We start from the raw sequence: 26508 nt of genomic DNA, 5'->3' as shown, positions 1-26508 counted from the left end.
AAACTATCTTGTACTGGAAGTTTGTCCAAAATTCAAGTTATTCTTTGTGATTCCATGGACCGTAGCCCACCAGGGTCCTCTGTCCATGGAATTCTCCAGGTAAGAATACCAGATTGGGTAACCAGTCTTTTCTCCAGGGGATATTCCAGAGCCAGGGATCGAACTAGGGTCTACTCCATTGCAGGCAGATTCTTTACCATCTGAGCCACCAGGGAAGATGTGAAATAAAATAAAAAGGTATTTTTCACATGTTGATGCAGGCAGGAAATCCCTACATTAATGTTTTTTGACATTAATCAAAAAACAAATATACCCAATCATATTTTTGAAAATCACATATATATATATTGATATATATATATAGCACTGTTATGACTAATCTAATTAGGACTGATAATTTCACATGTATAACAAATAATACAGTTTCATTTTTTTCCTTTAGACATCAGACTATGATGTTTCAATAGTTCTTTAAGAATTTTGAATATCTATAAGTGTCAATACTCTATATTTTAGTTCCATTAAAAAGGATTCTCAAAAATCTCATCTCTGGATTTCCATATAAAACAAAATCCATACCTAGGCTACATTCCAGTCTTTCCACAAACTTATCTAATAAACAGGACATCAGGGCTTTCATTGGGAAAGGAGACTGGGATCCCCCAGCCATGCCATAAACACACACACGTCTGTGTAGTAGGGCTGTTGTGGTTGTTCAGTCACTAAGTCATGTCCAGTTCTTTGTAATCCCATGGACTACAGAACTATTTCCAGGAGTTTCCTCAAATTCATGTCCATTGAGTCATTGATGCTGTCTAACCATCTCATATATTTATATTTAAAAGCAAAGACTCTTGTTTATGTTTGGTGGCAATGAAGACAATTCTGTACATAATTTCTACCATATACTTGAAGAAAGAAAAGCTTTACCTCTTTTCTCTAAATAAGTCTAACTTTTATGTTTTTACCTTCACATATTTCACCAAACTTCATGTTTATTGATCTTTCTTGTATTATCTCCATGCAAATTCCACATGTATTTTATTGTCACACCTCAAACTGGACAAACTTTTTTCATAGAGTTGCTATAGAATTATCTAAAAGCTCTAGTCTTAGTAGTTAACTACTAAAATTACTTTTATTGGCCAATACCAATCAATTACTATAATACATCACATGTTGGAGCCTAAGTAAAAATGCTTAAATGCATTTAAAAGAAAAAATGTCCATTTAAGAAAAGTAAGAAATTATTTGCATTCATGATAAATGTGCCTATGTCCATTCTTCAGCAAAATACTATTTTAATGTTTAATTCTTCAAAACAATAGTTGGTAATTGTTTCAAATATACATTTGTTCATAAAGAGAGCTTTAATTTGTATGCTCTAGGTATTTTCATTTGAACTAATGTATTAATAAGAACTTAATTTCTGCTTTATTGACTATGCCAAAGCCTTTGACTGTGTGGATCACAATAAACTGTGGAAAATTCTGAAAGAGATGGGAATACCAGACCACCTGACCTGCCTCTTGAGAAACCTGTATGCAGGTCAGGAAGCAACAGTTAGAACTGGTTCCAAATAGGAAAAGGAGTACGTCAAGGCTGTATATTGTCACCCTGCTTATTTAACTTATATGCAGAGTACATCATGTGAAACGCTGGGCTGGAAGAAGCACAAGCTGGAATCAAAATTGCTGGAAGAAATATCAATAACCTCAGATATGCAGATGACACCATCCTTATGGCAGAAAATGAAGAAGAACTTCATTGATGAAAGAAGAACTTCTTGATGAAAGTGAAAGAGAAGAGTGAAAAAGTTGGCTTAAAGCTCAACATTCAGAAAGCTAAGATCATGACATCCAGTCCCATGACTTCATGGCAAATAGATGGGGAAACAGTGGAAACAGTGGCTGACTTTATATTTTTGGGCTCCAAAATCACTGCAGATGGTGATTGCAGCAATGAAATTAAAAGATGCTTACTCCTTGGAAGGAAAGTTATGACCAACCTAGACAGTATATTTAAAAGCAGAGACATTACTTTGCCAACAAAGGTTCATCTAGTCAAGGCTATGATTTTTCCAGTGGTCATGTATGGATGTGAGAGTTGGACTATAAAGAAAGCTGAGCACTGAAGAATTGATGCCTTTGAACCGTGGTGCTGGAAAAGACTCTTGAGAGTCCCTTGGACTGCAAGATCCAACCAGTCAATCCTAAATGAGATCAGTCCTGGATATTCATTGGAAGGACTGATTTTAAATCTGAAACTCCAATATTTTAGCCACCTGATGCGAAGAGCTGACTCATTGGATAAGACCCTGATGCTGGGGAAGACTGAGGGCAGGAGGAGAAGGGGATGACAGAGGATGAGATGGTTGGATGGCATCAGTGACTCAATGGACATGAGTCCAGGAGTTGGTGATGGACAGGGAGGCCTGGCATGCTTCGGTTCATGGGGTTGCAGAGTCAGACACGACTGAGCGACTGAACTGAACTGAATAACAAAAACCTTAATGATGCAGAGTTGGGAGACCAAAAGAGGGAGCTGTCATGAACTGTAACAATAGCAGAGGCCCAACACAAAGAAGAAACTCCTTTCCTGGCAAAGATTTAGCCCATGAAAAGCCACATACTCTTCATTTACTATAGCCATTCCAACTTCCTTTCTTCTCTGTAAAAGCTTCTTCTTCTTTTGCCCTCGGGAACTTAGACTTGGCTCCCCATGGTTGCAGACCAAAAAACTGCAATTTTCTGCTGATGTCAAATAAATGTATCTTTTCTGGGAAATATCTGATAGACTGTTTCATGTCAACACTAAAAAAGTGTATTACTTATTCTCAGTCATGTTGTACATCCTTGTCTTTATATGGACAAGACTCATATGTTCAGTTATTTTAAAATGTATTTCCAAATGTTTTGTTTAAGTAATATTTGCATTGTCACTGTTATGAGATATATTTCATGAAATACAACAAATATTTTAGAAATATGTAATTAAATCTTGTCATCATATTTAAAGTATTAATATATATATTTAAATAATGCTTTTAAAATTCATTCCAGAGAAAGTTCACAAAAGATTTTATAAATAGAAGTTTCTACAGCCTAACTGCTTCTGAACCTGGAAGGTAGTTTTCTTTCTGAAAAGAAATTCTATTTGTTATTTGTTAAATCTTACTGATCAATGTGAATGTCTAGTACCTTGAGAAAATAACATGCCTTAGAAATGTCAACCTTTTATGGACTAAAAATTCAAAACCCTTTCATAGTAATTGCATAATTAACTCATAATGTCATACTTAAAAGAAATGATAAATGCTGTATTATATTCAGCACTGCAGATGTACCAATATGCTAGTTCTGTGTTTCACCTCTGACAGAATCATTTGCAACTTTTCCCAACTCCTTATAGAAATTTTGACACTTTACGATTATTAAGCAATTTCACCTGAGAATGATGTGATAACACATATATTTGAATATAACCATAACACAAATTATTTGACAGCCAGATTTGAACTGACTTTCTTAATAGATTTTCTCTAGTCAACACTGATCTTGGGAGAATGCATATTTCTTTCAGGCTGTCTCTGTGTATCTAAAAGGAATTAGAATGGGCATTTGGCTGAGCACAATCCAAATAGATGCAAAATTCAGATGAATTTTAGATAACTTAACATTTAGGTAAATTTTAAATCCCTCACTCACATCAAAATAAGGAATTGAATAACATTTGAAAAGTATTTCCTTGGAGAGAGCTGTGCTATTATCTTCTCCCACTGACTTTTCAGAAATTTGAGTATAATCTCCCAATCCCAAATTAAGAGAGCGTGACTCTAAGGAGACCATTCAGTGCACTGAATAACTGTGTTACAAATTGGGGGGCATTTAACCTTCCCTCTTGAGAAATAGAATGAAATAAGGATTCTGTCTGAAAGGAGGGCAGTATCGTGAATAGAGCTCAAGGAGGAAAAGCTAGAGATAAGACCTGATGCCTAAGTGCTGAAAAAGGTTCAAACAATGAATCTCAGAAAAGTTTGCAAATACCTACCTATAGGTATTCATACCTACCCTATGCTGATCGCTGTACCTCTTCTTGCTCACCAAGCCCCCAAACTAAGGATATTGGCAAGTTGGAGGAGGATGAATCACATAAGGTTTGAACAGAGAAAGAGGAAAAGCTTATAGCTTTATCCTTCTTAAATTACTGGTCTGTAAATGGCTCAATCTGACATTGAGAGGTCTCAGCATTAAGCCAGACAAATGACATGAACTGACACTGTGCTTTAAGATTCTGAATTGATCATGGACATTTTTACCATCTTAAAGTTGCAGAAATGTCAATATGCCTGCTTGAGTTTCTCAAGGGGCAGGGAAATAATCATGCTGATAGTGAATATAGTAGATACAGACAAAAATAAAGTTGCTTTTGTGTATTTTATGTCATAGTCTGTGCTTAAATTTTCAAAGTATTCACAGGATAAAGTGGCCTTCACAAGGGGGCAGTGTTTCCTCAATGCAGGAGCACTGTTACTGCAAACATGCACTCTTAGCCTTATGTCATTTGCAATATTATCCGCCATGGCTTTGACACAAACACTGTGGTGTATTGGCCTGGATTCCAGGTATATTACACATTTACAAGAACTGTTTCCTCAGAAAAAGGAAGTCGTGGTCTCATAAGTGAGGAAGACACTTGGTTAATGATGTACAATTTTTAAAAAGAAATGAGAAGGATATGAAATTGGAACATGCCACAAAACCTACAGGGCTTCTCAGGTGACAGAGAAATTGCTCCAGTCGATTTTAACATCCCATTAAGGACAGCCAGCAAACCAGGGGATGTACTGTCTGCAACACTGAAGCATTCCTCTGGAGACTCAGTCTGGGTAGAATAAATGAAAGGGGGTAATTCCTTCTATTAATTCAGTTCACCCTGGCAATTGATAGGAATATTGAATCAGATTCCTGAAAATTTCACACACTGAGGTGGAGGTGTGGAGAGGTCTATGATAACTAAATAGAAGTGAGAATACCATATGAATTATCAAGTTTATTATATCATAACCTAAGGGTAAACAAAATTTTCTCCTCCAGTAATAAAAGGGAAATGCCAAGTAAACAGATGAAAACTTTCATTATGACATACAAAATAGTAGAGATGAAAGCATAAGCATTACATTTTGGGGTAAAAGTAAATGAGGGAGATGTGACCTTCTCCACCTTGTTCAGACAACATTGATTCCCTAGTTCACAAATATGGCTCAGTAACATGCAGAAATGTACACCTGTATCTTAAAACAATAATTTTAGTCATGCTAGTTTTGTGTAGAAAAGAACTGGAATATAATTATTTCCCAGTCAAATATATGTCAAATATTCTAATCAATTTAACAGGATTAAAAATGAATATATGTGTTTGATCACTACATATGAGAAGCATGCACTATATGACTACTTAGAAGAGAATTTTCATTTCCACTGATATTTCACAAAATAAAAAAAATGAACATAACTCGACACAGTTATTGGGAAAAGACACAATGGTTCTACAAAGATAAATGCATATATATTTGTAGGTTGGAAATGCTAATGTATTAATGAAATAAAATTCAAAAGATTAGAGTTTACAGTAAAAACACAATAGGCTAATGATAAAATTTTTCAGCATTAGCTTCTACTTGGGGATGAATTTTATTTTTGTCCTTGTTTTGGACTACAGTGATCATTTACTTCTCTCAAGTTTTCAGCAACACATTTCAAACTTGTTTAAAAATACAAGTTACATTTTTCTTACTTCTGGTAGCATTTCTCATCTGTGCAGAGGAAGCACTGACACGACTCTGTGTGTTTGATAATAAGAGAGCTGAGAAAGGAATCTAAGATACTTGCCAGGTTTCTTAAACTGGGTAGATGGTACTTCTATTTACAGGAATGAGAAAGACAAAAGGATGTTTACAGGAAGATATTTTGAGTTCAATTTTAATATATTAGAAGTTGAAAAATATATACACTATCAAATAGATACGTTGATTTGATTTTCAGGAATGAGATCCTAATAAGACATACTGATTTGAGTATCATGATATGTGATCATTATATGTACATTATCCGTGAAGCTGCTGCTGCTGCTGCTGCTGCTAAGTTGCTTCAGTCATGTCTGACTCTGTGCGACCCCAGAGACGGCAGCCCACCAGGCTCCCCCGTCTCTGGGATTCTCCAGGCAAGAACACTGGAGTGGGATGCCATTTCCTTCTCCAATGCATGAAAGTAAAAAGTGAAAATGAAGTCGCTCAGTCATGTCTGACTCTTAGCAACCCCATGGACTGCAGCCTACCAGGCTCCTCCATCCATGGGATTTTCCAGGCAAGAGTACTGGAGTGGGGTGCCATTGCCTTCTCCGTCCTTGAAGCTATAAGGGTAGATGAGTTCAATCACAAAACCATAAAAGTTATAGAATGAAAAAAAGAAGAAACATAAGAAGTTATTGGGTTAATATAAAGTCTTGAGAGGGAATATGTACCAAAAGGGAAACATAGAAAAGGGTCAGACGTTTTAATGACCTGGAGGGTCCATAAGGAAACTGAGGGAATCCCCAAGAGAAATCTACCTAATTAGAGAAATTTCAGTTTAGAAAATCTTGAAAATTTGAGCAGTGGTCCTTTGTGTCTTGAACACTACACACTGTTTATTCAGTAAACAGACAAACTAGCCAACTTGGTACAACACATGTCACTTCATCTTAACTCTTGAATTCCATGGTTTGTTATTTTTCACCAGCAAATCTGAGTATAAATTTTGTTAAATTTTCATCTGTGTTCTGGGAGGAAAGTAACTGCTCCCCCCCCCTTTTTTTTTATTCTGACAAGAGACAACTCAGACACTTTTGTGAAGTAGCTGGCAACTCAGAACAGGAAAAATTCAATCCAAGATGAAACAGAAAAACTGATTACTCTGCTCATTCTCTTTCTTGAGTGCAAAATCATTGAAAATTCTGGGGCCCAGGAATAGAAGTAGTATCAGTAAGAGTGGGTTAAAACATACACACACATACACACACACATGCACACACACACACACACACACACGCACGCACACGCACACACACACACACACACAAGACAAGCTAGATTATGTGTGCTATGAGTTGGTCAGGTAGAACTTGATCTCCCAGAATTCTTGAGTCTAAATGAATTATTCTATCAGGTATCTGGCCTGTGAAGAAAGCCATAGTTAATGAGAATCACTAAGGATTCACTGGGTTGTGTCACACAAGCTTCATTTATTGCATTTTTTAAAAACCTGATAGATTTTACTAGACTGGTGTTCTTCCCTGGTGGCTCAGATGTTAAGAATTTGCCTGCAATGTGGGAGACCTTCTATCCCTGGGCTGGAAAGATTCCCTGGAGAAGGAAATGGCTACCCACTTCAGTATTCTGGCCTGGAGAATTCCACGGACAGAGGAGCCTGGCAGACTTCAGTCCATGGACTTCCCTGGTGGCTCAGACAGTAAAGAATCTGCCTGCAATGTGGGAGACATGGGTTTGATCCCTGGGTTGGGAAGATCTCCTGGAGTATAGCAACCCACTCCAGTATTCTTGCCTGGAGAATCACCATGGACAGAGGTGCCTGATATATATAGCTATATTAAATATTTATATTTTTATTAGCTATATTTATAATATATATAAAATATATATATCATTGCTGTTGTTCAGTTGCTAAGTCATGTCTGACTCCTTTGACCCCATGGTCCATGGACTACGGCATACCAGGCTTCCCTGTCCCTTACTATTTCCTGGAGTTTGCTCAAACTCATGTCCATTGTGAGCTTCCTTGGTGGCTCAACAGAAAAAATTTGCCTGCCATTCAGGAGACCTGGGTTCCAACCCTGGGTTGGGAAGATGCCCTGGAGAAGGGAATGGCTACCCACTCCAGTATTCTTGACTGGAGAATTCCATGGACAGAGGAGACTGACAGGCTACACAGCCCATACCATAGAGTCACAAAGAGTCAGACGCACATACACATATGTACATACATATTCATTTTAACTTTAAAATTTCCTAAAGTGTGAGTTCTATATTTTTACTACTTGTATATAAAATAGTATATAAAGATAATGGCAAATGTATGTAACTCATAAAAAATGTACATATATTTGAGTACATATTTAACAATTTTAAGTGATGAAATGTTTCACCAGAAACATGGAGATAGCTCTAAAGTACATGAGCGGTGAAATGTGTCACAAAAACTGTAGATTAAAAGAATTGGGAAAGTTCAAAATTAACTAATGGTTAATATAACAGACACTATTTATAAAACAAGTAAATGTATGTGTGTGTATGTGTCTGTGAGTGTGGGTGTGAGTGAGAATTAATTGGATGGTTGGGGGAAAGATTGTTCAGAAACATGATACCAAAATATGTTAATAATATTTATAGATAACAGGAGAAAAAATGATTTGAGGCAAAAAGACATGCATTTGGTTTTATGGGCATAAAAGTACATAAGAATCGTTTAACTTTAAAATTGAATTTCAATATGCAAAATGACTATCATGTGTTGAGAAAACTGACAGCCCTTATTAGCTTTTATTTGACTGTAGCCTCAGACCTCATTATGCATGCTCGTTCAGTTACCACTGTTGGACTCTATATCAAAGAATAAGATAGCTGAAAAATTATCTATAAGCAGTACCACCACAGTTTTATACTTAAAACATTTACTAGTTTCCATTCTACACATAATTTTAATTTTACATCTATAGGTATTCCTATTACTAGATTAATTAAAAACCAAAATTAAATCCCAATGTTATACATTTTGTTTGAGGACTTCTTTGAAGGTCAATCTTAAAGGAAATGAACCCTAAATATTCATTGGAAGGACTGATGCTGAAGCTGAAGCTCCAATACTTCAGACACCCGCTGTGGAGAGCTGACTCACAGCAAAAGACCCTGATGCTGGGAAAGACTGAGAGTAAGAGGAGACTGGGGTGACAAAGGATGAGATGATTGGATGGCATCACCAACTCAATGGACTTGAGTTTGAGCAAACTCCTGGAGATGGTAAAGGATAGGGAAGCCTGGCATGCTGCAGTCCATGGGTAACAGTCAGACATGACTTAGCTACTGAACAACTACAGATGGTCCAGTGGTTAAAGAGTCCACCTGCCAATTCAGGGGACAAAGGTTCAATCCCTGATCCAGGAAGATCCCACATGCTGAGGGCAACTAAACCCGTGCTCCACAGCTACTAAACTTGCACTCTAGGGCCCATGAGCCAACAACTACTGAGTCCTCATGCCATAACTACTGAAGCCCACAAGCCCAGAGCCCATGCTCCACAAAAGAAGCTACTTCAATGAGAAGTTTGCACATCACAAACAGGTAGTAGCCCCTGCTTGCCTTAACTAGAGAAACACCGCATGCAGCAACAAAGACTCAGTGCAGCCAAAATGAAATACATTAATTAAATAAAAAACAAAAACCAAAAAGTGATTATTATTTTTGCCTGAAAAAAGTCATCCTTTAATTAGTCAAGCAATGATATTGACGTGTTTTTAATCCTACCTATTCTATATTACCATCAAGTCACAACTTTATTAGCTAAATTTTAGAAAGAGCCATTAGAATGAGTGAGACTTACCAATGTACAGCCTCCTCCCTCAAAATAATTAATGCTGAGGAAGAAAAGTGTCCAACTCCTCAAGATTTCCCTGAAAGGAAAAAAATAGGAAACACATTTTTAATTTATATTTTTTGGCAGTTATAGGATTTCAAATCTAAATCAATTGATAGGATGAAAAAGGAGCACAATAATATTGACACCTTATAGATTAATGGAATTGACTAATACTTTGAAAAAAATACCATCAAAAGGGTGTTTATATTATTTCCTTGATGGAAAATATTATAATCCATTTTTAAACAATTTAAAAATTCTATTTAAAGAAAATATTTAAAGAGTAAATGTAATCCTTAATTTTTTCTGACATAAAAGTTCATGCTATAAGAAACTACTTGTTAATTAACCACAAACACCATTTTCTTTTCTTAAATGAGAAGTTACTTAAAAAATATTTTATATATAAGATGTTTACATCTGTTTTTGTTCTGTGTTACATAAGAAAATTAACTATTCACAATTTTTATTGATATACTACTAATTATTTATATATATTTTCTTATAGATTAAAAAAGTGCTGTTTATCAAAGTATGTTTATTATCTGTGGAACTCTTGCCACATACCCAAGTGACTGCTGTATTCTAGGATCATCAGTGACTTTCAAATTTACAGCACAATACTAAACACAAAATAATGAGGCCATAACTATAAAAAGCCATGTACACCAGAAACGTTAAGTGAATCAGCTTACAGGATAAACAAGTTAACTGATGAAGTTGCCAGAAGTGTATGACTCAAAGAAAAATAATAGACAATTAAATATTTAACTTAAAATCACACATCTAACAGCAGAAAATTGAACAAAGATCAATTTGGTGACAAAAATCAGGTGGTCTCATCAACTGTTTAGCGATTCATTGGCCATGTGCTCCTAAGTTCCAAACATAAATCACAAATGGCAAAATTTCTACCATTTACTAAACACAAAAACTAAGCATTTAGAGTTTATCATGATTGCTTATGTCTGACTCAAAGGTCCTTTCCCTCAGACAACCAGGCTTTTTATGTTTCTTTCTTCCTAAAATGTTCCTTTGCTGCCTGTCCAAATATTATTCATTCTTTCTAAACCAAACTCTGAACTCACCTAATGTATGGAGCCATAATCTTTTTTGCATTCATAGACTTGTTTTAGTATTAACACATACCCCATCATGCATTTTCACATATGTACCTTTTTTCAATTACATCTTTAGTTCATTGGAACAGCAATAAAGTTCTATTAATTTTGTGTATATTCAGAAATTCAGAATTGAGTAGACTGGATTAAGCAGGGAAATTATATTTATATAAATATAGTACATTTGTGTATAGATAGGTAGAGAGAGATATATTGCTTAGTTGACCGAAAAGTCTTGATACTATACACTACATCTAAAATGATCAATGTCAAAATCTCTTTTGACTGACCAAGAAACAACTTCTGGCTTTGAAAGAAGGGACTGCTCTTGTGTCTAATTTGGCAAACAGTTCTCACTCAGGACTAACAGAATACTACATTAAAACTAATTTCTTCTACATGCCTCTAGTGAATGTTAAAATCTAACAAGTCATTTCTAGAACCTTCTGCTGAACTTACAAAGAACTTAAGTTGGGCAGAACCTAAGCAAAATAACATGTATTGAGTAATTACTATGTGCCAGATGTCTTTTGTATATTGTTGATTTTTTTTTCATGATTAATGCAAACTAATGAAGTAGAATTAGTTGATTTCTCTTCCTTTCAGGTAAGAAACTGAAGCAAAGAGATTTTTGAGTTACTTTCCAAAAGCCTCCTAATCAATAAATGGTAGAGTTGGAATTTAAATGCAGGAAGTCTGACTCAGAGCATTTTATTCTAACCACAATTACATGTTACCTGTGTCTACAAGTCACATATTCTAGTTAAAGGAGGAAAGGGATTCCAGAAGGAAGGAATAAGGAAACTATTTTCCACACTGATGAAATATGAAACTGACTTCTTCTTCTTTTTTTTTAATAAGCCAGCAGCAGTTCCTAAAGAATTTCCTGGTCACATCCCTTCCCCAGTATACTAAAGGCAGTTTTAGAACTAATGTTTTCATGTAAACAAGTCAAATGTTATAAAAATATTATTTAGATATAGAATTACATTTGGGAGTTTAAAAAGAAAAAAAACTTTATTTCTAGATATTAACATAGGCTTTCAACATTATCAAACATTTTTATGTTACTTTAGAATTTAAGTTATGGAATTTAACTTTAGATAAGATTTAAAATTGGAAAAGGAAATGGCAACCCACTCCAGTGTTCTTGCCTGGAGAATCCCAGGGACCGGGGAGCCTGGTGGGCTGCCGTCTCTGGGGTCACACAGAGTCGGACATGACTGAAGCGACTTAGCAAGATTTAAAACAGCTTTTAAATTTGACCTTTACCTCTCTGCTCTTGAACATCTTAAGCATTTTTATATTAACAAATACAGCATCTGTAACAACAGTACAATTTTAAGCTTTTAGTGCTATGAATTTCACATTTCCCTAAGCCAACACTGTTCCATAAACTGTGCATGTTTCAGATACTAAAGCAATATTTAAAGATGGTGGGGTTCAAAACTTATTCATGGGAATACTGCTACCTTTTGTTTCTAGAAGCTGATTTACAAGCTGTTATGTCTTTTTCTTTATTTAGCCACACCTCACAGCACACGTGATCTAACTTCCCTCATCGGAGGTTGAATTGGTGTAGTAAAAGTGCAGAGTCTTAACCACTGGACTGCCAGGCAGGTTCCAGTGAGTCTTAAAAAAACCACTTTAAAAAAATTATAGTATGTATTTAACTTTGAGATTATTGCCAATAACATTCTCTCCTTTTAAAATTTAGGAAAAAATGAGTCTCAAGCACATTGAATCTATTGCTCAGTTTTACTCAGGTTGTTCTTAGAACTTGTTGGGGCTTTCTTGGTGGTCCTGTGGTTAAAGCTCTGTGCTTCTAAATGTAGCGGGCTCGAGTTCAAACCCTGGTCAGGGAACCAAGGTCCCACATGCTGTATGACATGGCCAAATTTAAAAAAAAACACACACACAAAAAACTTGGGTTTTTCCTTCTGTTTTTTGAAGCTAGGTGTCCTGTTATTTCTTTTTGCTTTATTTCTTTTGTGCTACACTATTATCATTTTCTGGCACTTCTTATTTTGCTTTTAGTTTTCACAGAAAAAGTGAATAATAGACTCTTATCCAGAACATGCACAAACAAGAACAATGTGTGTGTGGGGGTGTGGGTGTAGGTGTGTGAATGCTATTTAAGTTTAAGGTCCTTACTTACATAAGATATGCCATTAAAAATTTACAAGGTCATCACTAACCTTCATACACACTAATTATTCTTTAAAAAATTAATAAACATCAGTGTTACAAATTAAATTTTATCTCATGGTCACTGACTTGAATTCTTAGAACACTAAAACTGACTATGAATAGGTAACAAATATTCACAGTTTAGAAGACATACAATATTGGGGAAAAGGTAAAATTTATTAAGTATGTCTTCTGATCTATAATGAAATAAATTATATAAAAGAGGCAATTTCTGAGGGTTATAAAAATATACAATAAAGTAAGTGAAATGCTTTAAAAAAAGTATGTGCACTCATTTTGAAAGTTCTTTAGCCCCTTGTAATAAAGGATACAGATAGTTAACATACCTTATCTGATAAAAGATACATATAATAAAAATATACATATTGTATAATGCTTTCATAAAAAGGTCATAAAATACAATCATGCAACCAGTTGGCCTCAATTCATAAAGTTAAAACTAACTCTATATCATATTGAAATTTGATTTTTCCTATAATAATCTCCTATTTAATTTCTAATCTTCCCTTAAATCATAAGTATCTGTCCCTGCCTTTGACTCTTTGTCTAGTCTGTCTCAGTCTTCTCACTCTTCTTACTGCCCTACCCAGGTTAATCCCGTTAACCTCTTCATGTGCCCTCAAACCAAAACCTTTATCACCTCTGTCCCTGCTTACTGAAAACTAGATCCATCTGACAGTCCACTTCCTTGATTCCAAATTTTATATTGCCCAGCTCTGACAACTTGATTCTCATATCAATGAAACTCCTAATTAATGGCTTTTCAAAATAATAAGTTTATTTTGTAAAAAAAATAAAAATAAAAAATGGGTTGGAAAAAAAGAGAAGTGTATAAAAAGCAGCAAGGCAGCATGCTTCTGAAGATTAATTATAGAGCACAATGGCACCCCACTCCAGTACTCTTGCCTGGAAAATCCCATGGATGGAGGAGCCTGGAAGGCTGCAGTCCATGGGGTCGCTGAGTCGGACACGACTGAGTGACTTCTTCACTTCACTTTCACTTTTCACTTTCATGCATTGGAGAAGGAAATGGCAATCCATTCCAGTATTCTTGCCTGGAGAATCCCAGGGATGGAGACCCTGGTGGGCTGCCATCTATGGGGTTGCACAGAGTCGGACACGACTGAAGTGACTTAGCAGTCCAAGAACCAGAAAGCCTATATCTTCATCTGTCTGTGTTTAAAAGATAGGAGTATATATGTACCCATCTAAATCATGGGATGGAATATGTTTCATAAATGATTATTGCAGATTCCTGCTGGCCTGTAGGACTAAAATAAGGTTCACTGCTAGATATTCATAGGCAGCTGACAGCATACCAATTTCCACTAATATTGCATATCTTTCAAATAAATTCAGTATTAGATATTTCAAAAACTCATATTAATTTATTAATGCTTTTGATAAGAACCAGAGCAGGTTAGAGTGGACAGTGTATATACAGTAGCAGCATCTCTGCTTTCTAAGATCTGTGTCCATCCCTTTTGCCATGACATCTCGGAATCTCGGACACACAGTGGGTAGCCTGTTTTCAGCTAGATGATGACCAAAGTGTTACACATCATGCTTAATTCACTGATGTATCTGGAAAGATAGGTCTGGCTAAACATTCTAAGACTGATTTTTGTGAAAGTGAAAGTGTTAGTCACTCAGTCGTGCGGACTCTTTGTGACCCCATGGACTGTAGCACGCCAGGCTTCTGTGTCCATGGCATTTTCCAGAAAAGAATATTGGAGTGTGTACCCATTCCCTTCTCTAGGGGATCTACCTGACTCGGGGATCAAACTCGGGTCTCCTGCATTACAGGGAATTCTTTACCATCTGAGCTACCAGAAAGCTTGTCAGAATTCAAGAGTCGCATAAGATGACAGTCCACCACACAATGTGAGTTGATAGCAGATATCAGTCAGATATCAAACAGTAGCAGAAGACCACTTATATATGTTTAAGAAATTTGATGAGGTTTCCACAAACTATATAAATATTCTTTTGAAACAGGAAACAAATACATTTATTTTACACTTAGTGAATGGTTTAATACAGACAAGTTTCCCATGGGAATAGACTTCTAATCCTTGAGAGGGCAAAAATCATCTGTTGGAAAGCATGTCAGGTATCTTATGTACATGAAGATGTCTTGTTATGTTTTATTGCCATTAGTATCTAAAAAATGATTCCATCGGTGGGAACTTGAAAGACAGCTTAAATTAAGTATTTTAAAAGAGAAAGGAAAATAAGGCAAACAAATCAAACCCTTCTAAACTTTGCATTCTGTATAGCTATCATTTTTCTCTATTTTCTGCTTCTCAGTCATCCCCTCTTAGAAAAGTAGTTTGTCTTTACTATTCTCACATCTCTTCATGGCTTATGCACTTTCTCAGAGATCTAGGCATGGACACTGCTAAAATTGAAGCTGCCAATGACCTCCATATTGACAATTCCACTACAGACCTCTGTGCTTTTACTTTTTATTTAACATTTGGTTCTGCTGAATACTGTCATTATCTTAAAACTTCTCTCCTAAATCCCATGACACGGTATCCCTTTAGTTTTCTTCCTATCAGTCTGGTGATTCCTTTCTAATTGTTGATGTGTACCTCACAATATTTTTTCCTCATTTCTTCATCTTTGACACTTTGCCCTTCTTATTACATACTGTCTTTTTTGATGGCTTCATACAAAGCCATAGTTTCAAAAATATTACTAATAAATTCCACATGAATAGCTCCCAAACCTATAAATCAAAATTTACTATTGGACATTTATGTCTGAATGTCCCAAAGAGGTTTCCCATTCACCTTATAAAAGTGTTCAATCATTTTGCTTCTATTAATCTGTTCTTGCATTCTTTATTTCTATGAACAATAATAATATATAACATTTTCCTACATTTATTCTGCACTTGACACTTGTAATATCTTTCTCATTCTACAATCTCATAAGGGAGATATTAATAATATCACCACACTGAAGATGAAGAAACTGATGCACAAAAAGTTAAGTTACCCACCTCAATTCACATAACTAATAAGTACTGGGTCTGAATTGCTTACATACTTAACCACTACATGTTGAAAGATATTGACCCACTTGCACAAATTAGACTTTTTGGAATCAACTGAGATTTCACTTTTATTACTTTAGAAAGCTGTCATCATTCAGTTTCTAGATTACGGGTATAAAATATTTATTGTACCCATTTCTTCCTCTCCACCTCTATGGCTTCAACTTTAATTTAGATCTTCACTTCTCATCTTGATTATTTGAATAATTATGGCTCTTTTTACTAGCCCTTATACAGACAATAAACTTTAATCTCTGGTCTTGAGTCCAAACACTTTATTCTGTTGCTGTTCAAGATCAGTCTACATAACTGGGAAAAAGACATATGACAATGAAAAAAGTTGATCTAAATACCCCCTGCATTTCCAATTGACCATATAAAAAAGGCACATACATAGATTTGATGGGCACAGAACTCTTAGCACCTCCCACAGCACAATTTCCTAGGATAGAATTTCTAACCATCAAAAATATGACTGAATTGTCAAAAAGCTGAAAATCTATAAAAGTCACCATTCTATCTGTACTTTGACAATTTAAAGTTTTCATTCACATACAAAATAATACAAAGACCATGCTTTTTCTCTCCTGGAATGTCCAAGGCATGCAAACTATCTATGTCCCCACAGGCAGTTATGATCATGATATGCTAAAACAAAGTTATGAGAAAAAGGGGTCTTATGAGTTTTATCTGTCAAAATTAAATTTTGCTAGTCTCTAGTATCTGAATATGTTTATACAGAAATTAAATGGAAGTTGCATTAAAGACTGTAAAGAGTTACTTAAGTAAGTCAGATTATGATGTGAATTCAAGAATATTTTATTTCAGTTTCTACCTGAAAGAACTTTTCCTCACATAGAAAACACATAAACTAAAACTAAAAACATTTCTGTGTCCTAAGAAAAGTCACTAAGCTTCTGTGACTCCTTACCTAGAGAGTAGAGGTTAGTAGATGAATTCTAAGATCTTTTTCTGCTCTACTCTTCCAATTTGGGTGGATTTTTCGAGTTGAATAAAATTCCGTTGGTATCATCATCAAATCAGCAAATATTTTGCTGGTTTAGAGAACGAAGAATGTAAGAAATTTGTGATTTACAGTTTGAGCTTCACAATTTGAATTAATTTCCAATGAAAACAACATAGAAGCTTTAATGCCACTCCCCTAAATTACCTTCAGTTAATGTGTACTCAATCAGAATCACAAAGACATGCACATTGTTTTCAGTAACAAATGTCCATCTTTCAGAGTAAGGATATAATTGGAATAGAAAAAGTGAATGACAACAGCAACCTCAGAGTTTGGTAAAACTCTGCTCAGAAAAAAATTCGCTTAAACTAGAGGAAGTGGTGAGATGAACAAGCATTTTTGGCTTAAAAGATCAATAAAAATGAATGCGCTGATGTAATGTTCCTGACCAGAGAACTCAAAAGTGTTTCCATTTTGTTTCAAGTCTGATGTCATTGAATTAAGAACCCTCACATAGTCTTTATGCAAGCAGGATGTAGCTTTGAATAAATAGACATCCAGCACATTTGACCATTGCTCAAAACACTTTAGATACATCTAATAGGGAGTCCTTAGAGCAGACTTCTACCCAAACCACATACTGAAAATTCCAATTATACAAGCAACCACATCAGTACAACCTAATTGCCACTATCCTGAATGTGGGATGCGATCACTGCTTATGCACCCTTATTTTTCTCAAATAAGCTTTAGTGATCCTTTCAATTTAGCAGACTGCCCAGGACTGTTGGGAGGATGAGCAGCAAACTCCTTAGCAACCAGAGGCTACAAATTGGTTTGTGCTGGCTTGTTTATGGGGCTTACTTAGTTAACTTTTTTCCAAACCAGTGGATATCTTAAACATTTCCTTCCCTAACAAGAAAAGGTTCTTTTAATTTTTTAAAAAATTTTTATTTTTACTTTATTTTGCTTTACAATACTGTATTGGTTTTGCCATACATTGACATGAATCCACCACGCGTGTACATGCGTTCCCAAACATGAACCCCCCTCCCACCTCCCTCCCCATAACATCTCTCTGGGAGATTCTAAAACAATCAAAATGATAAAGAATAGAAAATGGGAGAAAGAATCTAGCAAAAAAGGTATTAAGTTCAAAATTAAATTGAGCACTGATAAACCTCACTGTCAAAGCCATTTAAACAAATTGAAATGTATCCTTCCCTCTGTTTCACACAAAGTGCAATATGCCCTATTTTAAAATTAGATAAGCTGCTTAAAAGCTATTACTGTAAAACTCCATCTTCTCGCTAACCAAATTTACTGTAATGTGGGGTAAGATATTTTTTCTTTCATTATTTCTATTTGTTGTTTTGAAGAGAGTGATACATTTAAAATGTTTTTCATGTTCTTAAAGTAAATGCATTTCAATGTTTTTGAAAAATTAAGAATGTAAAAATATACAGTAGCTCCATAAAAAGACATGCTTTCTCTAGAAGAAAAATATATTTAAACAACTCACAAAAACACATTATGCCACTAGTGAAAGAAAATAACTTTTAAAAGTAACAATTGTAAATGATATTTTATTTTTTCATGTCCCCACACACAAAATTCTGCTTTGAGAAATATATAGTTGTACCTTGAGATAGGTTGAAATTATGTGAAAGACTAAGACTGTATCACTGAAGAGTTTCCAGTTTTAATTTTAAATGTGCTAGAAACAGAATAAGTAGAAATATGAAATTCAATGGAATTGAATTCTAGGAAAGTCAAACTTAAAAGAACTAGATATCCAGATCTTAACCACAGAAAATAATTTTCTCAAGTGGTAAGTCACTATTTTTGAGATCTAAAATAAAATAAGCCTATGAAAACAAGCATATTATATTTTGGATCATCTATTTGAAGCCTGTTATTCATTGCTGTCTAAAATTGAGTGGTGGGGAATGAGTAAAACCATCCTCAATTGCTTTGTTTAAGCCCCTACAAGACTCACTAAAAGATATACTATGAGCAATAAATCCAACTTAAAAAATCTCAGCAATCTGGGTATCACAAATATGAAAATGCTACTAGCTGGTTTAATCTGATTAAACATTATAACTTTTTTGCATGATCAAATGCATGAAATGATTAAGTATATTAAGAATGTTTATTACCTAGGAAAAAGAAAAGCTGCTGTTAAGGCAACTTAAATAAACCATAAAGTTCGGATCCAGGCTGTCACCCATTAGCAGTTGCCTTCCCTGTGAATCCTAAATATAATGTATGATCTCATTTGTTCACAGCAAAATACCATCCTTCTTAGAAGTGCATCCTCAGTGACAGCATTTCTGGAATGTCATTCTAGCTCAAGTAAAGCAGCATCCGCAGTACTGCACAATCAGCCTCAGAAGTACTGCTATTTAGAAGCAGAACGACAATGAATAATGGTAAGAAATAGGGCACTGGCCCTGTGGGAATGCAGTAGCAGAGGTAGCAAAATACTAAAACTTCTGACTGCTTTTCCCAGAGACTTACACAACAGCAAATATGGCCCTGTAGGCATGTAAAAGATAAGAGTGAATTTAACCCTCTTTTCCTCTGCTCAGTTGCCACAAGGGTCATTCTGTATGTGTAATTTAAAGTTTATTCTATTTCTGGCTCTACTATTGTGCATTTTGAAGACTCAGCATAAAGAGGCATGGGGAGACCGAAGACTCAGAGATCAATCCTGAAAGTAGATTAAGCTATTAGATATGAGCTATTAAAACACCATAGATGGCCAACTTAGTTAAGTATAGCCAAACAAAGCTGAGAATTCAGAAAGCTGCTCTTTCAGGTGTGGAATTCTGCTCTCAAAAATTTTACCTGCTACCTTCTGCTGGCATTCTTATTAAGATACAGTTACTCTTAGGAAGGGGAACAAGATGGCAATTAGTAGGATGGAGAACACATTTGTATCTATGAAGGAGCTGACAGAGATGGTGCCATTTGCAGAAGGTAAAATACAGAGAACTGAGAACCAGCAGAGAACAACCCAGATGAGGATTTCCAAAACAGTAAGATTGAGGGTTGTCTCGGTATGCTTATTTTGGCCCCAACCTTGAAGTATACTGTCCTCTCCCTACCCTGCCTCATTTTCACACTAGTGGTAAAGAATCTGCCAGGAATGCAGGAGACTTGAGTTTGATCCCTGGGTTGGAAGATCCTCTGGAGAAGGAAACAGCAACCCTTTGGGAAATCCCATGGACAGCCTGTTGGGCTACAGTTCATGGAGTCACAGAAGAGTCAGACATGACTGAGCATGCATGCATTAAAATGACAATTACCACCCAGAACTTTTTAAAAACTCGGGGATATTTTATTTTCAAGAATTTATTTCTTTACCTAGTAAGAATATATTTCTGAAAATTAAAATTGTCAATTCCCCATAATGTGAACACCTGAAGAATTTAAGAGTCTAGAAAGAAAGCATACAGTTTAAAATGAGAATACTTGAATTTTAATCTCACTTTTGGCACACACTAAACATGGGCATTTATTGAGCTTTTATGGGTTTCATTTAGTTTCTCTTTTGTACAAAAGAGGGCAAGAGAGACTTATCACCTCTAAGAAATCACAGAGCTCTAAAAAACACTAGACTGTTCAAAATTAAATATTTTCTGGATAGAGATTAAAGAAAATATGAATTTTGCTTCCGCCTTTTGGCAAGGATTGGACATCAGATTATTTCTGCTTATGACATGTATACATAAAACTAATGTATACTAGTCACAAAGTGATTCAAACCATTTGGGTTTGAAAGATAGAACATCGTTTGCATTACTTAGATATCACAATTACTTTTGGGAAAGACAGCAATTGTAATATTCCAATCACAAAATTACCTTTCAAAGTGCTCATTTATCCATGGAAAGTCCTGCAGAAAATATTTAGTTGGAAATCACCAGATGGGACTGGGGTTGCAAATCCTCTGAATGAACTTCTCTGGGATGCACGGGTTAACTTTGGGGTTCCTATGTGCCTTCTAAGAAGTTTATAAAATTTTATGTGAGGTGAATATGTGTATTTCTCTTAGATGTTTCATAGCTTAGATCTGCAACTCAAAGTGATTTAGGATGCAAAAGAGAAGAGGTAGTTCTCATCTGAAGAGCAATAGGACAGAAAGAGACAAGACAAAATGTGATGTTTCTGGAATGACATTCAAGATTTTTTTTTTAAATTGGATCTGGTCACCGAAATCTAATTGATTATATTCTTTGCAGCCAAAGATGGAGAAGCTCTATACAGTTAGCAAAAATAAGGCTGGGAGTAGACTGTGGCTCAGATCATGAACTCCTTATTACCAAATTCAGACTTAAATTGAAGAAAGTAGAGAAAACCATTAGACCATTTAGGTATGACCTAAATCAAATCCCTTATGATTATACAGTGGAAGTGAGAAATAGATTTAAGGGACTTGATTTGATAGACAGAATGCCTGATGAACTATGGACGGAGGTTTGTAATGCTGTACAGGAGACAGGAATCAAGACCATCCCTATGGAAAAGAAATGCAAAAAAGCAAAATGGCTGTCAGAGGAGGCCTTACAAATAGCTGTGAAAAGAAGGGAAGCAAAAAGCAAAGGAGAAAAGGAAAGATATATCCATTTGAATGCAGAGTTCCAAAGAATAGAAAGGAGATAAGAAAGCCTTCAATGCAAAGAAATAGAGGAAAAAAATAGAATGGGAAAGACTAGAGATCTCTTCAAGAAAATCAGAGATACCAAGGGAACATTTCATGCAAAGATGGGCTCAATAAAGGACAGAAATGGTAGGGACCTAACAAAAGCAGAAGATATTAAGAAGAGGTGGCAAGAATAACACAGAAGAACTATACAAAAAAGATCTTCATGAGATAATCATGATAGTGTGATCACTCACCTAGAGCCAGACATCCTGGAATGTGAAGTCAAGTGGGCCTTAGGAAGCATTACTATAAACAAAACTAGTGGAGGTGATGGAATTCCAGTTGAGCTGTTTCAAATCCTGAAAGATGATGCTGTGAAAGTGCTGCACTCAGTATGCCAGCAAATATAGAGAAAACAGCAGTGGCCACAGGACTGGAAAAGGTCAGATTTCACTCCAATCCCAAATAAAGGAAATGCCAAAGAATGCTCAAACCACTGCACAATTGCACTCATCTCACACGTTAGTATGGAGAAGGAAATGGCAACCCACTCCAGTATTCTTGCCTGGAGAATCCCATGGATGGAGGACCCTGGTAGGCTACAGTCCACAGGGTTGCAAAGAGTTGGACATGACTGAATGACTTAACTAACACACGCTAGTAAAGTAATGCTCAAAATTCTCCAAGCCAGGCTTCAGTAATACGTGAACCATGAACTTCCAGAAGTTTAAGCTGGTTTTAGAAAAGGCAGAGGAACCAGAGATCAAATTGCCAACATCCGCTGGATCAGGGAAAAAGCAAGAGAGTTCCAGAAAAACATCTATTTCTGCTTCACTGACTATGCCAAAGCCTTTGACTGTGTGGATCACAATAAACTGTGGAAAATTCTGAAAGAGATGGGAATACCAGACCACCTGACCTGTCTCCTGAGAAATCTGTATGTGGGTCAGGAAGCAACAGTTAGAACTGGACATGGAACAGACTGGTTCCAAATAGGAAAAGGAGTACGTCAAGGCTATATATTGTCACTCTACTTATTTAATTTATATGCAGAGTACATCATGAGAAATGCTGGGCTGGAGGAAGCACAAGCTGGAATCAAGATTGCTGGGAGAAATATCAATAACCTCAGATATGCAGATGACACCACCCTTATGGCAGAAAGTGAAGAAGAACTAAAGAGCCTCTTGATGAAAGTTAAAGGGGAGTGAAATAGTTGGCTTAAAGCTCAACATTCAGAAAATGAAGATCATGGCATCTGGTCCCATCACTTCATGGGAAATAGATGGGGAAACAGGGGAAACTGTGGCTGACTTTATTTTTCTGGGCTCCAAGATCACTGCAGATGGTCACTTGCAGCCATGAAATTAAAAAACGCTTACTCCTTGGAAGGAAAGTTATGATTAATCTAGACAGCATATTAAAAAGCAGAGACATTACTTTGTCAACAAAGGTCTGTCTAGTCAAGGCTATGGTTTTTCCAGTGGTCATGTATGGATGTGAGAGTTGGACTATAAAGAAAGCTGAGTGCTGAAGAATTGATGCTTTTGAACTGTGGTGTTGGAGAAGACTCTTGAGAGTCCCTTGGACTGCAAGGAGATCCAACCAGTCCATCCTAAAGGAGATCAGTCCTGGGTGTTCATTGTAAGGACTGATGTTGAAGCTGAAACTCCAATCCTTTGGCCACCTGAAGCGAAGAGCTGACTCACTAAAAAAGACCCTGATGCTGGGAAAGATTGAGGGCAGGAGGAGAAGGGGATGACAGAGGATGAGATGGTTGGATGGCATCACCTAGTCAATGGACATAGGTTTGGGTGGACTCTGGGATTTGGTGATGGACATGGAGGCCTGGCGTGCTGCGGTTCATGGGTCACAGAGTTGGACACGACTGAGCGACTGAACTGAATTGAACCCATATCTGCAAAATCCCAAAGACTGATCTGCCTTTAGCAGGGTAAATATCCAAATGAGTGAGTGTGCATAAACAATTAAAATTCCAAAACAGATATTTTGATCATATACTGTGACAACTATGACTTAAATTAACTCATTTTGATTACTGGTTATTTTTTATGCTTTGTTACACAGAAACACAAAATTTAAATTTGCAACAAATATTTAAGCCTACATCTTCCCTTCCTAGAGTCCTTAGCATAAAAGAGAGGAGGTCAGTTTGAGGTAAGTCATAGCAAGTACTAGGGAACACTTTTTTCCTCTTTTGCATGCTGCCATCTACTGTTGAAAACATCTGTAATACATCATAACTGTTGCTTCCCTGGTGGCTCAGACTGCAATGCATGAGACCTGAGTTTGATCCCTGGATCGGGAAGATCCCTTGGAGAAAGGAATGGCCACTCACTCCAGTATTCTTGCCTGAAGAGCTCCAGAGGCAGAAGCGCCTGGCAGGTAACAGTCCATGGGGTCTCAAAGACTCAGATGTGACTGAGGGACTAACACACACACACACACACACACACCGCCCCCCCCCCCCCAAGTCATGTCTGACTCTTTTGCAACGCTATGGACTGTAGCCCTTCAGGCTCCCTTGTCCATGGGATTTCTCAGGCAAGAATATTGAAGTGGGTTGCCATTTCCTACTCCAGGGGATCTTCCTGACCTAGGGCTTGAACCCATGTCTCCTGCATTGTCAGGCGGATTCTTTACCACTGAGCCACCTGGGAAGCTTAATTGTGTTTGTATTTTTAGTGTCTAAGAGTTTTTCCTTTGAATAAAATTCTGTGTGATGAAATAATACTGAAGACACTATAGATTATAATCAAATTTCAAAAGATATAATTAATGCTACTAAATTTTTTCTTTATATTATAAAAATATAACAATAAAGTCTTTGATCTAAGGCTCCACATCCAGAAGGAATTTTCAGATGTACAAATGGAATCAGACTTGGCTGATAAAACCTTTCCCCATAAAAAGAGATTCAAACTTGATGTTAAAATTATTGTTGTATAAACAAAAACATGAACAAAATAGCCACAAACATAGACTGAAAACCTAGTCATTGGTCTAATCAAATAATTTGTTCTCATTTGCCTTTCTCGACGTTAGTGAAGGGTATCTCATTTGGCCATTTATCTGTTATATTATTAATATTACTCAATTTATAATTTGGGAATTGAAGCTCAGAGAGGCTGGCAAATTTTCTCAAGTATGCAGAGCTGGCAAGTAATAGAGCTAGGACCAGTACAAACCTTTCAGAAGTTAATAGGGCAGACTTTGTGCCTTCATGGAAATAGACACAATTTTAAATCACAAGCTTATCATCTATGCAATTGATTATTTGGGGCTATTCAACGTTCAACCTCCCTTGTGCTGCTAGTCAATAAGTCATTTCATTAACAGTCAACTAATAATTATGTCTCCAAAATCTCCTAAATGTCACAATGTGATAACTTTTCTTTCTACCTATCATTCCAGATGGTGGATACAGGAAGGTCTGATGGCCTATTTTGGGAAAGACAATGCATTCAAGATTTACAGATCAAAATAAAAGTCTTTGAAGTAGTTTGTCCATCCCTTTCTCCTATTCATATTATAAGGAGATAATTTAGAAAACACCTATAACTTTTCTTTAGCTTAATTATCATCCTTTTATTACCCTATAAACAGTTGTTGAGAACTTTCTTAATAAAAGTATAATTTGTGAAAACATTTTCATAATTGGAAAAATGCTTAAAATGGAGAAGAGAGAAATAGGGTTTAAATATTGGAAGAACTTCACATAAATTGAGTCTGGCAACAACTGAGTTCAGTTCAGTTCAGTTCAGTTGCTCAGTCGTGTCCAACTCTTTGCGACCCCATGAATCGCAGCACGCCAGGCCTCCCTGTCCTTCACTATCTCCCTTAGTTTGCTCAAACTCATATCCATTGAGTCGGTGATGCCACCCAGCCATCTCATCCTCTGTCGTCCCCTTCTCCTCCTGCCCTCAATCTTTCCCAGCATCAGGGTCTTTTCAAATGAGTCAGCATTTCACATCAGGTGACCAAAGTACTAGAGTTTCAGCTTCAACATCAGTCCTTCCAACAACTGAGTAGGCATCTATAAGAATGACTATGGTATTATTCATCTGTCACTCTAATCCTTGTTTATAGAGAACTAGTTACAGGGTAAGCTTGAAACAAAAATAAATATCATAGAAATCTTAATATTAGATATCTTTAAATTCACTACCTGTGATATAATTTATGTGTATATTTTTTCACCTATCATTTTCAGAACAATTTCTAGGCAATTTGGAGTGAATGCAAAATAGAATGAATAAAATAAATTGGCTAATGTACTATTAAGCTCCATAAACTATGTTGTATGATAATAACTACTATTTAAATATATGTAATTTGTTTGATACTATTTCATAAAATGTACAGATGAATACCTCAGTAAATGTGCCCTAGAAAAAGACAAATATATGCTGCAATGGTATGGCCACTAGTCTGCGCTGTTGTATAAGAAATATTCATTTTCATCAAAGTATTTCTAAATCGAACTAGCTCCATTTATTCTATATTAAGAAACACTATCAGATCTCAGGTTTATATCTGCAATTTTCTATAAAATATTACATGGCAAGTCAATATTGGGAAAATATTAATATAAAGTCTTGAGTGGTTCCCCTTTTCTTCTAAATTACAAAAAATAGCATATTTAATACTATAAAATTTTCCTAATTTGTGAAATATGAAGTATGTTAAGCTACAGAATAATGGCTTCCTTTAATCTGATACATTATGCAAAAATGTTCTAGCAGCTGGATACAGATAATGATCAAATAATTTGCCTGTGC

The 26508-nt window shown here is 35.9% G+C and overlaps 1 long non-coding RNA gene across 1 annotated transcript in view; it reads right to left on the bottom strand.

The window, feature by feature from the left end:
• Positions 1–9660: 9660 nt before the first annotated feature.
• Positions 9661–26508, bottom strand: part of LOC120863857 — a 665502-nt gene continuing 648654 nt past the window's right edge. Inside the window, exon 3 of the long non-coding RNA XR_005721093.1 lies at positions 9661–9723. This is a non-coding gene — a long non-coding RNA (uncharacterized LOC120863857). The remainder of the gene's footprint in view (positions 9724–26508) is intronic.

This window comes from Oryx dammah, unplaced genomic scaffold (assembly GCF_014754425.2).
Source record: "Oryx dammah isolate SB20612 unplaced genomic scaffold, SCBI_Odam_1.1 HiC_scaffold_1, whole genome shotgun sequence".
Classification (NCBI taxonomy): domain Eukaryota; kingdom Metazoa; phylum Chordata; class Mammalia; order Artiodactyla; family Bovidae; genus Oryx; species Oryx dammah.
The sequence above is the reverse complement of the archived record's forward strand: the minus strand, read 5'-3'. Positions and strand labels throughout refer to the sequence as shown.